Below are 17751 nucleotides of genomic sequence, written 5' to 3' on the forward strand. Positions count from 1 at the left end.
GAGAACAAGTTCTCATTTACAAATGCGACCTGGCCAAGATAAAGCATAGCAGTGTGAACAGACAACACAGAGTTAACACAGTAGAAAAAAAGGGGAGTCTATATACAATGTGTGCAAAAGGCATGAGGACGTAGGCGAATAATTACAATATTGCAGATTAACACTGGATTGATAAATGATCATGTACAGGTAGAGATATTGGTGTGCAAAAGAGCAGAAAAGTAAATAAATAAAAACTGTGGGGATGAGGTAGGTGAAAATGGGTGGGCTATTTACCAATAGATTATGTACAGCTGCAGCGATCGGTTAGTTGCTCGGATAGCTGATGTTTGAAGTTGGTGAGGGAGATAAAGGTCTCCAACTTCAGCGATTTTTGCAATTCGTTCCAGTCACAGGCAGCAGAGTACTGGAACGAAAGGCGGCCGAATGAGGTGTTGGCTTTAGGGATGATCAGAGAGATACACCTGCTGGAGCTCGTGCTACGGATGGGTGTTGCAATCGTGACCAGTGAACTGAGATAAGGCGGAGCTTTACCTAGCATGGCCTTGTAGACGACCTGGAGCCAGTGGGTCTTGCGACGAATATGTAGCGAGGGCCACCCGACTAGAGCATACAAGTCGCAGTGGTGGGTAGTATAAGGTGCTTTAGTGACAAAACGGATGGCACTGTGATAAACTGCATCCAGTTTGCTGAGAAGAGTGTTGGAAGCAATTTTGTAGATGACATCGCCGAAGTCGAGGATTGGTAGGATAGTCAGTTTTACTAGGGTAAGCTTGGCAGCGTGAGTGAAGGAGGCTTTGTTACGGAATAGAAAGCCGACTCTTGATTTGATTTTCGATTGGAGATGTTTGATATGGGTCTGGAAGGAGAGTTTGCAGTCTAGCCAGACACCTAGGTACTTATAGGTGTCCACATATTCAAGGTCGGAACCATCCAGTGTGGTGATGCTAGTCGGGCATGCGGGTGCAGGCAGCGATCGGTTGAAAAGCATGCATTTGGTTTTACTAGCGTTTAAGAGCAGTTGGAGGCCACGGAAGGAGTGTTGTATGGCATTGAAGCTCGTTTGGAGGTTAGATAGCACAGTGTCCAATGACGGGCCGAAAGTATATAGAATGGTGTCGTCTGCGTAGAGGTGGATCAGGGAATCGCCCACAGCAAGAGCAACATCATTGATATATACAGAGAAAAGAGTCGGCCCGAGAATTGAACCCTGTGGCACCCCCATAGAGACTGCCAGAGGACCGGACAGCATGCCCTCCGATTTGACACACTGAACTCTGTCTGCAAAGTAACTGGTGAACCAGGCAAGGCAGTCATCCGAAAAACCGAGGAGGATGACTGTGAGGATCTCTGAATGATCCAATGTTGACTTAAATGACTAATGATGATAAATACAATCCACCTGTGTGTAATCAAGTCTCCGTATAAATGCACCTGCACTGTGATAGTCTCAGAGGTCCGTTAAAAGCGCAGAGAGCATCATGAAGAACAAGGAACACACCAGGCAGGTCCGAGATACTGTTGTGAAGAAGTTTAAAGCCGGATTTGGATACAAAAAGATTTCCCAAGCTTTAAACATCCCAAGGAGCACTGTGCAAGCGATAATATTGAAATGGATGGAGTATCAGACCACTGCAAATCTACTAAGACCTGGCCGTCCCTCTAAACTTTCAGCTCATACAGGAAGACTGATCAGAGATGCAGCCAAGAGGCCCATGACCACTCTGGATGAACTGCAGAGATCTACAGCTGAGGTGGGAGACTCTGTCCATAGGACAACAATCAGTCGTATATTGCACAAATCTGGCTTTTATGGAAGAGTGGCAAGAAGAAAGCCATTTCTTAAAGATATCCATAAAAAGTGTCGTTTAAAGTTTGCCACAAGCCACCTGGGAGACACACCAAACATGTGGAAGAAGGTGCTCTGGTCAGATGAAACCAAAATTTAACTTTATGGCAACAATGCAAAACGTTATGTTTGGCGTAAAAGCAACACAGCCTATCACCCTGAACACACCATACCCACTGTCAAACATGGTGGTGGCAGCATCATGGTTTGGGCCTGCTTCTCTTCAGCAGGGACAGGGAAGATGGTTAAAATTGATGGGAAGATGGATGGAGCCAAATACAGGACCATTCTGGAAGAAAACCTGATGGAGTCTGCAAAAGACCTGAGACTGGGACGGAGATTTGTCTTCCAACAAGACAATGATCCAAAACATAAAGCAAAATCTACAATGGAATGGTTCAAAAATAAACATATCCAGGTGTTAGAATGGCCAAGTCAAAGTCCAGACCTGAATCCAATCGAGAATCTGTGGAAAGAACTGAAAACTGCTGTTCACAAATGCTCTCCATCCAACCTCACTGAGCTTGAGCTGTTTTGCAAGGAGGAATGGGAAAAAAGCGACTTACAGCTGTAATCGCAGCAAAAGGTGGAGCTACAAAGTATTAATTTAAGGGGGCTGAATAATTTTGCACGCCCAATTTTTCAGTTTTTGATTTGTTAAAAAAGTTTGAAATATCCAATAAATGTTGTTCCACTTCATGATTGTGTCCCACTTGTTGTTGATTCTTCACAAAAAAATACAGTTTTATATCTTTATGTTTGAAGCCTGAAATGTGGCAAAAGGTCGCAAAGTTCAAGGGGGCCAAATACTTTCGCAAGGCACTGTATACATGTCACACTGAGTTCTCATAAATTGCCATCCAAAAGGGCAATTGTCAGAGAAATATGCTTCAAATTCTGATTTTGTACACTGTGACAATAATGACACATCTTAAAAATGCCCACATGTGTTCAGCAATTGTAGACTTTACCGTGAAATACTTACTGACAAGCCCTTAACCAACAGTGCAGAAAATATTTACCAAGTAGGCTAAAATAAAAAGTAATAATAAAAAGTAACACAATAAGACGAACGAGGCTATATACAGGGGCCACTGGTACCAAGTCAGTGTGCAGGGGTACAGGTTAGTTGGGTTTAGGGATGGGAGTTGTTTTGAGATAGGGCATGTGTAATCCAGTCATGCAGAAGCTAAAAAGAGGTACATGAAAAAATCAGTGCCCACTGTGAGGATCGAGCTCTAAGGAGGCTTGCTAAAAATGCTGAGTTTGAAAGGACATTCCTGATTGGTGAATTTGGTCATTTCATAATGATTAGGTAATATGATTGGGCAGCACAGACAATCGCGTATTTGCCCCTTGCGATGAAATGTCTATTATAGTTTAGACTATGGCAAGGATACCCAAATACTATTTGAGAAGGAGTTAGTCTGGCCTACTACAAGATAAACTCAGCAAAAAAAGAAACATACCTTTTTCAGGACCCTGTCTTTCAAAGGTAATTCGTAAAAATCCAATTTGTAAGTCGCTCTGGATAAGAGCGTCTGCTAAATGACTTAAATGTAAATGTATTAACTTCACAGATCTTCATATTAAAGGGTTTGAACACTGTTTCCCATGCTTGTTCAATGAACCATAAACAATTAATGAACATGCACCTGTGGAACGGTCGTTAAGACACTAACAGCTTAAAGACTGTAGGCAATTAAGGTCACAGTTATGAACACTTAGGACACTGAAAGAGGTCTTTCTCCTGACTCTGAAAAACACCAAAAGAAGATGCCCAGGGTCCCTGCTCACCTGTGTAAACGTGCCTTATACCCTGACTACACCGAGTGCGCGAGCATTGTAAAATACATTTTGGAATCTATGTTATTAAATTATTGCACCCACACTACTCGCACGGGTCAAAGAGCGTCTGCGTTGCCAAGGGCTAAAATAGAAGTCATTCCTATTTCTGATTCAGATGGCGCTGCAAGTCCTGCTCTCCCATCTCCTCATTGGTTTATAGAAGCAAGTACCCACGTGCCATCTCCTCATTGGTTATACCCATGTGGGTGATTGAAAGATAAACTGTTGCTGGTTGTCGTGGTAATACTATGAAAGTTTAGATGCCAATCACCATATAATTTCAAAGATGAAAAAGCCTGGAAGGAGGAGAGATGACTAGAAACGATTGGGTTGACCATTTTTATAAGTGGATTAATTGTTGGAGTAGAGGAACTTGTGCATTTCAGGTAAAATAACAACCTAATGTTTATATCCCATGACAAATTAGCGAGCAACAGCAAGCTAGCTAAATAGGACAAATTAGCAAGCAAGTGCAAGTTTTCGACCTGTCCCTAAATAATGTCATTGGTTCAGAGTTTGTTTTGATATGTTAACCTGCGTGTCATGATCGCATTTGGTGTGGGGGGACTAAATATATGTATGCACGATTGCGCATGCGCACAGCTTGGTTGAGTTCCGTGTTTGGCGTGCTGCAAGAAGGCACGAGGACTGCAGATGTGGCCAATCAGAAACCCTATTTCAAGATCAGTGTTTTTGTTGTTGAAATATAGGCCTCCTTAGCGCAGTAGGTAGCGCGTCAGTCTCATAATCTGAAGGTCGTGAGTTCGATCCTCACAGGGGGCAGAGATTTTGTAGATGAGCAATACAACATGGCCATAGCCGTTGCACCGAGAGGAGAGTGTTGGTATAATATACCTTGTAGAAGGCAAGACAAACTAATTTTCACAATTTCCATTATATCACCAAAATCAGAGAACGTTTTTGGGCTCATTCAGAAGTTCCTAAAACATTAGTTGAAAATGATACTGTTTCTGCTTCCTATTGTCATGGATTTTTTAATTACAGCCGTGTCAAAACACCGGTTTTAAATTCATAATCAATATGATGAAATAGGTTGTGATATTTTGAAGACCAAAACATAAAAATGACTCTCTACACACTTCGTGTTCAGATTACTTGCATTCAGCTAAATTAGTACCTTCTAAACTGCACATGCATCAACATTTGACAAGCGTCTACTCTAAACTGTAATTGATTAGCTTGTTCTACTGTATCAGTAGCATGCGCAAATGAATCACTCACATCAACAATGTATTGAAATCAATGGATCTGGAGCAATAAGCTTGGTGACATGTTACGTTAGGATTGTTCTAAAAGACAAACCACAACGAATTTAGGGATGTTATTAATAGGCTCCCCGATAATTGGTGAGTTGCCGAAAATACATTTGACCGGTCATGCTTATAGGTTTATAGGTTAATTTGCATAATTTAGTGCATACAGAGCCGAGTTTGAGGAACGGAGTATCCTATCACCTGTCAGACAACACAAGAGTAGCTCCTCACTGGAGTGAAACGTGCTTTTGTAAACCCAGTCATTGCGCAACAAATAACATTTCTAAATGCAGTCGAATATTAACTTTGATGACCACGATTAAAGCGTATTGAGTATTTCAATTGAATGTTAAATGTGTAAATGAAATGTGTCAAGGACAAAATTATATGTATTTACGTATTTTTATTGTTGTAGTGGGAACAGTGACATTCGAACATTCAAAAAATATATACTTTAAGGAATTGTTTTTAATATTTTTTTCATTTTGTATTTTTATGTTTAGCTCACATAATATAATTTAAACGTATGCATTAAGGTGTCTAATATAATAAATGTGGCAGAAACTAACGTAGACATTAAAAATATTTTGAACAACGGTGGGGGAGTGCCAAGATGGAAGCGTGGTGGTTTCAAAACAGCGCTCCATGGTAGTCATCTACACTGAACAAAATTGTAAACGCAACATGTAAAGTGCTGGTCCCATGTTTCATGAAATGAAATAAAAGATCTCAGGAAATGTCCATAACTGAAAAATCTTATTTCTCTCAAATGTTGTGCACAAATTTGTTTACATCTCGATTAGTCAGCATTTTTTCCTTTGTCAAGATAATCCATCCACTTGACAGGTGTGGCATATCAAGAAGCTGATTTAACAGCATACTTATTACACAGGTGCACGTTGTGCTGGGGACAATTAAAGGCCACTCTAAAATATGCAGTTTTGTCACGCAACACAATGTCACAGATGTGTCAAGTTTTGAGGGAGTGTGCAATTGGCACGTTGACAGCAGGAATGTCCACCATAACTGTTTCCAGATAATTTAATGTTAATTCCTCTACCACAAGCCGCCTTCAACATTGTTTTAGAGAATTTGGCCATATGTCCAACCTGCCTCACAACCGAGACCACGTGTAACCACACCAGCCCAGGACCTCTCCATCCAGCTTCTTCACCTGCAGAATCATCAGACGGGGGAGGGCGGGGTGCTGAGAAGTATTTCTGTCTGTCATAAAGTTCTTTTGTGGGGAAAACTCTGATTGTCTGGGCCTGTCTCCCCAGTGAGTGGGTCTGGCTCCCAAGTGGGTGGGCCTTTGCTCTCCCAGGCCCCTGCCCAGCCATGTGAAATCCATAGATTAGGGCCTAATGGATTTATTTAATTTGACTGATTTCCTAATATTAACTATAACTCAGCAAAATATTTGAAATTGTTGCATTTAGATTTTTGTTCAGTATTGTATTTGAATAATTGAATAATTAAACATTAAAACCAGTAAATAGTAATAACACTGACGTCATCCATGTATTCCTATGGAAAACTCCTAATGTGGCGCATGAAGCCAGAAATATTTGAATATGAAGCGCACTTTTAATTTTTTTAAATTAACAACAAATCAATACATAAAGCACAAGAGGGAACACAAGCATACATAGATTACAAACAATGGACAATCGAGCTAGGGGGTACAATATCACATTTCAATTACACAAGGACCTTGAAGGGACATTGCATTTGACTATCAAGCTAGCTAGTACCTAATTCCATTTATGTGGCGTCGTCAAAGATGGAATCTTTTGTTATGACTTCTATGAATGGTGAGTGGAGGAGTCAAGCGCAGAGAGCAGGTAATTCCGTACGTGGATCTTTTATTCCAAAAACAGCGGAGACACAGACATGCAAAACACAAGGGCGCATGAAACAACCCGCCCAAAATAAACATGACTGAAAAATAGAGATCACACTAATCAACCAACAAACAGAGAACAAGCCCGCACAATACCCAGCGGGCATAGTGCCCTTAAATAGCCTACAAACAAAACTAACTCAAAACAGGTGTAACCAATTAGACCCAACAAACAGAAACAAAAGGAAAGGGAATCGATGGCAGCTAATAGGCCGGCGACGACGACCGCCGAGCGCCGTCCGAATAGGAATAGTCACCATCTTCGGCGGGATTCGTGACATCTTTGCTATGCTCCGTTTATTCCAAGATCAGCATGCAGCTGTAGTGCTTCAAAGTCCCTGTGAGACTTTTTTTAAATAAGATGGTTAATATTTAGTAAGCCTGTAGACTTCTGATCCTTTGTAATGGTTATGCCTAAATATGTAAGTTCATCTTTTACTGGAAAACATAATATGAAGGTGTCACACAATCTTTGACAGCTATGAATATGAAGCGCACCATATTGCGAAATTGGGCTGAACGGCGTCAAAAAAATCGCTAAGAATCATGGTAAATGTTTCCGTAACAAGCCAAGGATCATGGTCGATGTAGTCATTTTCATTCTGCCTGCAAAAGTAAACCTAAACTTCTATGGCATAAGGGCGCGAGCCTCCTCTCAATTTGTTTGTGGCCAGCGACTCTTATACATAGAGCGCTCCAAATTAACTGTGCCATTTGAGTTTGAAAATAGAAAATGCAAATAATTCCTGCAATGGACAGGCAAGTATGATAAAATGAACTGTGTGTGTAATGTGTAAGAATGTGTAATGCCACAACATTTTATGTGGTGAAAATTCAAGGTTTTGTAAGGTAGTAAATTAGGGCAATCTATAATAATTTAATATGGCAAAATAAATCAACAGGCCAATTTAGGATGACAGTGCATGTTGCCCCCTCACAAACTATTACAATCATTTTTTCTCTCACTTGGGAATCCCATTATTCTCACTTGGGAATCCCATGAAATAGCCTGATATTGAGCCTACAGCTGTGTCTGCCCGGAGGTCACTGGCAGGGGAAACTGAGGGTCCAAAATATTTTATGCAATGTTGCAAGTTTGTTAGCTCAAGCATCTGGCTGGACCAAGTTGATTAGTTGCTACATTGTTTCATGTTCGTTGCAGAAAGGCCATGTGTGGCCAAAGTGATTTATTTTTTATCAAGATATTTTTTTCACCTTCAGACTGTAATGATTTTATTTGTAGGCTTTATGTAGGCCGTTTTTACATTGTTGGCAATGGCAATAGAAGTGACTTTTAGATTTGTGTAGTTTTCATTTTGGTTTAGATATCATTTTTATTCATCACTTGAAAATGATTTTGAGATACGAAGACTTTACATATGAAATAAATCAAACTGTTCTACGAAAATATGCATATGAAAACCATAACTGGCACGCAGATTGGTAGTCATGGTAAGATAGGTTGTCAGGTCTCCTGAGTTGCGCAGTGTTCTTAGGCACTGCAATGCAGAGCAGGATCCTGGTTCAAGTCTGTGTCCTCTGTTGCAGCCGGCCGCGACCGGGAGACCCATGGGGCGGTGCACAATTGGCCCGGTGTCGTCTCGTTTAGGGGACGATTTGGCTGGCAGGGATGTTCTTGTCCCATCGTGCATTAGCGATTCCTGTGGAAGGCCAGGTGCAATGCACACTGACACGCTCGCCAGGTGTACGGTGTTTCCTCTGACACATTGGTGCGGCTGGTTTCCAGGTTAAGTGAGCAGTGCAGCTTGGCTGGGTTGTGTTTCAGAGGACGCGTGGCTCTCAACCTTCACCTATCCTGAGTCTGTTGTGGAGATGGGACAAGACTGTAACTACCAATTGGATATCATGAAATTTGGCAGTAAAAAATAAATGAAAGGTTAATTGGCACTCTAAATGGAAACTGACCTCCTGGTGTAGCCTAATGCCTGGAGCGTAATGGTGCAAAGGCCATCAGCAGCAGGACGAGGAGATTCGGGAAAAGGTTTTGTTCTTCTGGTTAGGTTAGGGCACCCTCTTGAGTAATGCTTAAAGCATCAGACAAGCTCAGTAGCCTACATGTAGTTGATTTTATTCAGTTTATATATGGAAAAACACTTTTAAAAATTTGAACCAGTCGACTGGTTCGCGAGGTTGGGGTTTGTTACTGAGCTGATAAATTACAATATCCATACAGCCCTTTGTCACCTTGGAAATCCGTGTTACCGGACCTTCTCAAATAGTATTTGAGTATCCCTCCCTTCGTCTAAATTATATAATAGACATTTCATCACAAGGGGCAAATACAGCGATTATCTATACTGCCCAATCATATTAATTTTACCAATCAGAAACATCCTTTCAAACTCAGTGCTTTCATGCACTAAGCCTCCTTAGCGCAGTAGGGAGCGCGTCAGTCTCATAATCTGAAGGTCGTGAGTTCGATCCTCACAGGGGCATTAGATTTTTCATGTACCTCTTTTTAGATTTTGCAAGATTGTATTACACATGCCCTATGCCAAAACAACTCCCATCCCTTAGCACGACGGCCAAGGAATTTATGTAGGAGAGAAATGCAAGATTAAGTAGATTCTATTACCTTGATCCTCAGTCTGTGTGACCTATTGACATTTTCAAAGTAAAGTATGGACAAATACAATGTCTGTTTTAATGACTGTTTTTGCCCACCAACTAGTTATATCTCAGATAGCCTGACCGATATGGCTTTTTCTTCATCTGATTACATTACATTGGGGGGACAAAACCTACCGATACTGATATATCTCCCAATCTAGGCTATTCTTTTACAGTGGGGGAAAAAATATATATATACATGTCACACTGATTTCTCATAAATTGCCATCCAAAAGGGCAATTGTCAGAGAAATATGCTTCAAATTCTGATTTTGTACACTGTGACAATAATGACACATCTTAAAAATGCCCACATGTGTTCAACAAGTGTAGACTTTACTGTGAAATACTTACTGACAAGCCCTTAACCAACAGTGCAGAAAATATTTACCAAGTAGGCTAAAATAAAAAGTAATAATAAAAAGTAACACAATAAGACGAACGAGGCTATATACAGGGGCCACTGGTACCGAGTCAGTGTGCAGGGGTACAGGTTAGTTGGGCTTAGGGATGAGAGTTGTTTTGGAATAGGGCATGTGTCATCCAGTCATGCAAAAGCTAAAAAGAGGTACATGCAAAAACTAATGCCCCTGTTAGGATCTAACTCACGACCTTCAGATTATGAGACTGACGCACTACCTACTTCGCTAAGGAGGCTTAGTGCAACGTTGAAAGCACTGAGTTTGAAAGGATGTTTCTGATTGGTGAATTTGGTCATATCATAAAGATTAGGTAATATGATTGGGCAGCACAGACAATCGCGTATTTGCCCCTTGCGATGAAATGTCTATTATAGTTTAGACTATGGCAAGGATACTCAAATACTATTTGAGAAGGAGTTAGTCTGGCCTACTACAAGATAAACTCAGCAAAAAAAGAAACATCCCTTTGTCAGGATCCTGTCTTTCAAAGGTAATTCGTAAAAATCGTATTAACTTCACAGATCTTCATATTAAAGGGTTTGAACACTGTTTCCCATGCTTGTTCAATGAACCATAAACAATTACTGAACATGCACCTGCGGAGCAGTTGTTCGGACACTAACAGCTTAAAGACTGTAGGCAATTAAGGTCACAGTTATGAACACTTAGGACACTAAAAGAGGTCTTTCTACTGACTCTGAAAAACACCAAAAGAAGATGCCCAGGGTCCCTGCTCACCTGTGTAAACTTGCCTTATACCCTGACAACACCGAGTGCGCGAGCGTTGCAAAATACATTTTGGTATCTATGTTATTAAATCATTGCACCCACACTACTCGCACGGGTCAAAGAGCGTCTGCGTTGCCAAGGGCTAAAATAGAAGTCATTCCTATTTCTGATTCAGATGGTGCTGCAAGTCCTGCTCTCCCATCTCCTCATTGGTTTATAGAAGCAGGTACCCACGTGCCATCTCCTCATTGGTTATACCCATGTGGGTGTGATTGAAAGATGAACTGTTGCTGGTTGTCGTGGTAATACTATGAAAGTTTAAAAAAAAAAAAGCCTGGAAGGAGGAGAGATGACTCGAAAGGATTCGGTTGACCGTTTTTATGTGGATTAATTGTTGTAGTAGAGGAACTTGTCCATTTCAGGTAAAATAACGACCTAATGTTTATATCCCAGGACAAATTAGCTAGCAACAGCAAGCTAGCTAAATAGGACAAATTAGCTAGCAAGTGCAAGTTTTCGACCTGTCCCCAAATAATGTCATTGGTTCAGAGTTTGTTTTGATATGTTAACCTGCGTGTCGTGATCGCAGTTGGTGTGTGGGGACTAAATAAATGCATGCACGATTGAGCATGCGCACAGCTTGGTTGAGTTCCGTGTTTGGCGTGCTACAAGAAGGCACGAGGACTGCAGATGTGGCCAATCAGAAATCCTATTTCAAAATCAGTGTTTTTGTTGTTGAACTATAGGCCTCCTTAGCGCAGTAGGTAGCGCGTCAGTCTCATAATCTGAAGGTCGTGAGTTCGATCCTCACAGGGGGCAGAGATTTTGTAGATGAGCAATACAACATGGCCATAGCCGTTGCACCGAGAGGAGAGTGTTGGTATAATATACCTTGTAGAAGGCAAGACAAACTAATTTTCACAATTTCAGTTATATCACCAAAATCTGAGAACGTTTTGGGGCTCATTCAGAAGTTCCTAAAACATTAGTTGAAAATGATACTGTTTCTGCTTCCTATTGTCATGGATTTTTTAATTATAGCCGTGTCAAAACACCGGTTTTAAATTCATAATCAATATGATGAAATAGGTTGTGATATTTTGAAGACCAAAACATAAAAATGACTCTCTACACACTTGTGTTCAGATTACTTGTAATTCAGCTAAATTAGTACCTTCTAAACTGCACATGCATCAACATTTGACAAGCGTCTACTCTAAACTGTAATTGATTAGCTTGTTCTACTGTAATCAGTAGCATGCGCAAATGAATCACTCACATCAATGTATTGAAATCAATGGATCTGGAGCAATAAGCTTGGTGACATGTTACGTTAGGATTGTTCTAAAAGACAAACCACAACACATTTATTTGACCGGTCATGCTTATAGGTTTATAGGTTAATTTGCATAATTTTGTGCATACAGAGCCGAGTTTGAGGAACGGAGTATCCTATCACCTGTCAGACAACACAAGAGTAGCTCCTCACTGGAGTGAAACATGCTTTTGTAAACCCAGTCATTGCGCAACAAATAACATTTCTAAATGCAGTCGAATATTAACTTTGATGACCACGATTAAAGCGTATTGAGTATTTCAATTGAATGTTAAATGTGTAAATGAAAAGGAGGACAAGGACAAAATTATATGTATTTACGTATTTTTATTGTTGTAGTGGGAACAGTGACATTCGAACATCCAAAAATAATATACTTTAAGGAATTGTTTTTAATATTTTTTTCATTTTGTATTTTTATGTTTAGCTCACATAATATAATTTAAACGTATGCATTAAGGTGTCTAATATAATAAATGTGGCAAAAACTAATGTAGACATTAAAAATATTTTGAACAACGGTGGGGGAGTGCCAAGATGGAAGCGTGGTGGTTTCAAAACAGCGCTCCATGGTAGTCATCTACACTGAACAAAATTGTAAACGCAACATGTAAAGTGCTGGTCCCATGTTTCATGAAATGAAATAAAAGATCTCAGGAAATGTCCATAACTCAAAAATCTTATTTCTCTCAAATGTTGTGCACAAATTTGTTTACATCTCGATTAGTCAGCATTTTTTCCTTTGTCAAGATAATCCATCCACTTGACAGGTGTGGCATATCAAGAAGCTGATTTAACAGCATACTTATTACACAGGTGCACGTTGTGCTGGGGACAATTAAAGGCCACTCTAAAATATGCAGTTTTGTCACGCAACACAATGTCACAGATGTGTCAAGTTTTGAGGGAGTGTGCAATTGGCACGTTGACAGCAGGAATGTCCACCATAACTGTTTCCAGATAATTTAATGTTAATTCCTCTACCACAAGCCGCCTTCAACATTGTTTTAGAGAATTTGGCCATATGTCCAACCTGCCTCACAACCGAGACCACGTGTAACCACACCAGCCCAGGACCTCTCCATCCAGCTTCTTCACCTGCAGAATCATCAGACGGGGGAGGGCGGGGTGCTGAGAAGTATTTCTGTCTGTCATAAAGTTCTTTTGTGGGGAAAACTCTGATTGTCTGGGCCTGTCTCCCCAGTGAGTGGGTCTGGCTCCCAAGTGGGTGGGCCTTTGCTCTCCCAGGCCCCTGCCCAGCCATGTGAAATCCATAGATTAGGCCTAATGGATTTATTTAATTTGACTGATTTCCTAATATTAACTATAACTCAGCAAAATATTTGAAATTGTTGCATTTAGATTTTTGTTCAGTATTGTATTTGAATAATTGAATAATTAAACATTAAAACCAGTAAATAGTAATAACACTGACGTCATCCATGTATTCCTATGGAAAACTCCTAATGTGGCGCATGAAGCCAGAAATATTTGAATATGAAGCGCACTTTTTTTTTTTTTTTTTTAAATTAACAACAAATCAATACATAAAGCACAAGAGGGAACACAAGCATACATAGATTACAAACAATGGACAATCGAGCTAGGGGGTACAATATCACATTTCAATTACACAAGGACCTTGAAGGGACATTGCATTTGACTATCAAGCTAGCTAGTACCTAATTCCATTTATGTGGCGTCGTCAAAGATGGAATCTTTTGTTATGACTTCTATGAATGGTGAGTGGAGGAGTCAAGCGCAGAGAGCAGGTAATTCCGTACGTGGATCTTTTATTCCAAAAACAGCGGAGACACAGACATGCAAAACACAAGGGCGCATGAAACAACCCGCCCAAAATAAACATGACTGAAAAATAGAGATCACACTAATCAACCAACACCAACAAACAGAGAACAAGCCCGCACAATACCCAGCGGGCATAGTGCCCTTAAATAGCCTACAAACAAAACTAACTCAAAACAGGTGTAACCAATTAGACCCAACAAACAGAAACAAAAGGAAAGGGAATCGATGGCAGCTAATAGGCCGGCGACGACGACCGCCGAGCGCCGTCCGAATAGGAATAGTCACCATCTTCGGCGGGATTCGTGACATCTTTGCTATGCTCAGTTTATTCCAAGATCAGCATGCAGCTGTAGTGCTTCAAAGTCCCTGTGAGACTTTTTTAAATAAGATGGTTAATATTTAGTAAGCCTGTAGACTTCTGATCCTTTGTAATGGTTATGCCTAAATATGTAAGTTCATCTTTTACTGGAATAACATAATATGAAGGTGTCACACAATCTTTGACAGCTATGAATATGAAGCGCACCATATTGCGAAATTGGGCTGAACGGCGTCAAAAAAATCGCTAAGAATCATGGTAAATGTTTCCGTAACAAGCCAAGGATCATGGTCGATGTAGTCATTTTCATTCTGCCTGCAAAAGTAAACCTAAACTTCTATGGCATAAGGGCGCGAGCCTCCTCTCTATTTGTTTGTGGCCAGCGACTCTTATACATAGAGCGCTCCAAATTAACTGTGCCATTTGAGTTTGAAAATAGAAAATGCGACCGGGAGACCCATGGGGCGGTGCACAATTGGCCCGGTGTCGTCTCGTTGTGTGGCCGGAGTGATTTATTTTTTTATCAGGATATTCACCTTCAGACTGTAATGATTTTATTTGTTGGCTTCATGTAGGCCGTTTTTACATTGTTGGCAATGGCAATAGAAGTGACTTTTAGATTTGTGTAGTTACCATTTTGGTTGAGATATCATTTTTATTCATCACTTGAAAATGATTTTGAGATACGAAGACTTTACATATGAAATAAATCAAACTGTTCTACGAAAATATGCATATGAAAACCATAACTGGCACGCAGATCGGTAGTAATGGTAAGATAGGTTGTCAGGTCTCCTGAGTTGCGCAGTGTTCTTAGGCACTGCAATGCAGAGCAGGATCCTGGTTCAAGTCTGTGTCCTCTGTTGCAGCCGGCCGCGACCGGGAGACCCATGGGGCGGTGCACAATTGGCCAGGTGTCGTCTCGTTTAGGGGACGGTTTGGCCGGCAGGGATGTTCTTGTCCCATCGTGCACTAGCGATTCCTGTGGAAGGCCGGGTGCAATGCACACTGACACGGTCGCCAGGTGTACGGTGTTTCCTCTGACACATTGGTGCTGCTCGTTTCCAGGTTAAGTGAGCAGTGCAGCTTGGCTGGGTTGTGTTTCAGAGGACGCGTGGCTCTCAACCTTCACCTATCCTGAGTCTGTTGTGGAGATGGGACAAGACTGTAACTACCAATTGGATATCATGACATTTGGCAGTAAAAAAATAAATGAAAGGTTAATTGGCACTCTAAATGGAAACTGACCTCCTGGTGTAGCCTAATGCCTGGAGCGTAATGGTGCAAAGGCCATCAGCAGCGGGAGGAGGAGATTCGGGAAAAGGTTTTGTTCTTCTGGTTAGGTTAGGTTAGGTTAGGGCACCCTCTTGAGTAATGCTTAAAGCATCAGACAAGCTCAGTAGCCTACATATAGTTGATTTTATTCAGTTTATATATGGAAAAACACACTTTTAAAAATTTGAACCAGTCATCTGGTCGAAAGAACGGCTTTTGGTCGACTCGAAAAAATGTTGTCGGGGACTTCAGCAATGGATCAGTCAAATAATTTCTAGGTAACAATCAAATACCTTACTGTGATTGTTTTCAATGAAAATGATCCAAAATAAGCAAAAATGACTTGTTAGTAAAGAGCAATTTGTCAAGCAAGAATTTTGCTAGGAATGTCTGGCATTGTCTGAGTGGAAAGGGGGAAGCCTGAAAACTAGCTGTTATTGGCAGAGCCGTTTGGAACTCTTTGTTATTGGTCTATTAATTAATTTACCGCCTGGTGATGTCAGTGATGTGTTTTTAGGGAATCCCATTATTATCCTGAAAATGTCAAATGTAGGTTGTCTTTTACTTTCATTTTCAAACAGAGACGGCTCCTGTTAGTTATTTGGTAAGCGTTGGTGGTATAGTGGTGAGCATAGCTGCCTTCCAAGCAGTTGACCCGGGTTCAATTCCCGGCCAACGCAACTGTGTATTTTGTTTGAATCACCCTTTGAAATGAATCCGCTCATAAATCTCGTGCAGCTGTTTTGATCTCAGTATCAAATAGGGCTGACACCTTTTAGTCAACTGGTCCATAGGCTGTTGGTCGACTGAGAATTTTGTAGTCGAGCAAATACTGATCTGACAGTATTTCTGATTCTCTTTAATCCCCACCACTTATGAGCTGTGGAGCTTCTCAAAGTACATTTTTCTTCACCTCAAACAGCATGGAAACAAAGTCTGTTTTTACATCCATTGAGAATGACAATAGTTCCTCAATGTAGCCTATTTGAAAAATATTGCCAGCTCTCTCCCTTTGGATAAGCACTCAGCAAAAAATAATAAAATGTCATGCTCTGATCCGTTGGAAACTTTATAAAACAGGACTACCTGATTTCTTCTTGTCCTTGCTTAAATAGCCTGATATTGAGCCCACAGCTGTGTCTGCCCGGAGGTCACTGGCAGGGGAAACTGAGGGTCCAAAATATTTTATACGATGTTGCAAGTTTGTTAGCTCAAGCATCTGCCTGGACCAAGTTGATTAGTTGCTACATTGTTACATGTTCGTTGCAGAAAGGCCATGTGTGGCCGGAGTGATTTATTTTTTATCAGGATATTCACCTTCAGACTGTAATGATTTTATTTGTTGGCTTCATGTAGGCCGTTTTTACATTGTTGGCAATGGCAATAGAAGTGACTTTTAGATTTGTGTAGTTACCATTTTGGTTGAGATATCATTTTTATTCATCACTTGAAAATGATTTTGAGATACGAAGACTTTACATATGAAATAAATCAAACTGTTCTACGAAAATATGCATATGAAAACCATAACTGGCACGCAGATCGGTAGTAATGGTAAAATAGGTTGTCAGGTCTCCTGAGTTGCGCAGTGTTCTTAGGCACTGCAATGCAGAGCAGGATCCTGGTTCAAGTCTGTGTCCTCTGTTGCAGCCGGCCGCGACCGGGAGACCCATGGGGCGGTGCACAATTGGCCCGGTGTCGTCTCGTTTAGGGGACGGTTTGGCCGGCAGGGATGTTCTTGTCCCATCGTGCACTAGCGATTCCTGTGGAAGGCCGGGTGCAATGCACACTGACACGGTCGCCAGGTGTACGGTGTTTCCTCTGACACATTGGTGCTGCTCGTTTCCAGGTTAAGTGAGCAGTGCAGCTTGGCTGGGTTGTGTTTCAGAGGACGCGTGGCTCTCAACCTTCACCTATCCTGAGTCTGTTGTGGAGATGGGACAAGACTGTAACTACCAATTGGATATCATGACATTTGGCAGTAAAAAATAAATGAAAGGTTAATTGGCACTCTAAATGGAAACTGACCTCCTGGTGTAGCCTAATGCCTGGAGCGTAATGGTGCAAAGGCCATCAGCAGCGGGAGGAGGAGATTCGGGAAAAGGTTTTGTTCTTCTGGTTAGGTTAGGTTAGGTTAGGGCACCCTCTTGAGTAATGCTTAAAGCATCAGACAAGCTCAGTAGCCTACATATAGTTGATTTTATTCAGTTTATATATGGAAAAACACACTTTTAAAAATTTGAACCAGTCATCTGGTCGAAAGAACGGCTTTTGGTCGACTCGAAAAAATGTTGTCGGGGACTTCAGCAATGGATCAGTCAAATAATTTCTAGGTAACAATCAAATACCTTACTGT

General features: G+C 41.0%; 3 non-coding genes across 3 annotated transcripts; all 3 read left to right on the top strand.

Annotated features, from left to right (window-relative positions):
* Window positions 1-4407: 4407 nt before the first annotated feature.
* trnam-cau (transfer RNA methionine (anticodon CAU)) lies at window positions 4408-4480 on the top strand. Its single transcript has one exon. It is a non-coding gene; the product is annotated as a tRNA-Met (tRNA).
* A 6922-nt stretch (window positions 4481-11402) lies between these two features.
* trnam-cau (transfer RNA methionine (anticodon CAU)) lies at window positions 11403-11475 on the top strand. Its single transcript has one exon. It is a non-coding gene; the product is annotated as a tRNA-Met (tRNA).
* A 4528-nt stretch (window positions 11476-16003) lies between these two features.
* On the top strand, window positions 16004-16075 carry trnag-ucc (transfer RNA glycine (anticodon UCC)). The gene has a single exon. It is a non-coding gene; the product is annotated as a tRNA-Gly (tRNA).
* Window positions 16076-17751: the final 1676 nt, after the last annotated feature.

This window comes from Oncorhynchus masou, chromosome 17 (assembly GCF_036934945.1).
Source record: "Oncorhynchus masou masou isolate Uvic2021 chromosome 17, UVic_Omas_1.1, whole genome shotgun sequence".
Taxonomy (NCBI): Eukaryota; Metazoa; Chordata; class Actinopteri; order Salmoniformes; family Salmonidae; genus Oncorhynchus; species Oncorhynchus masou.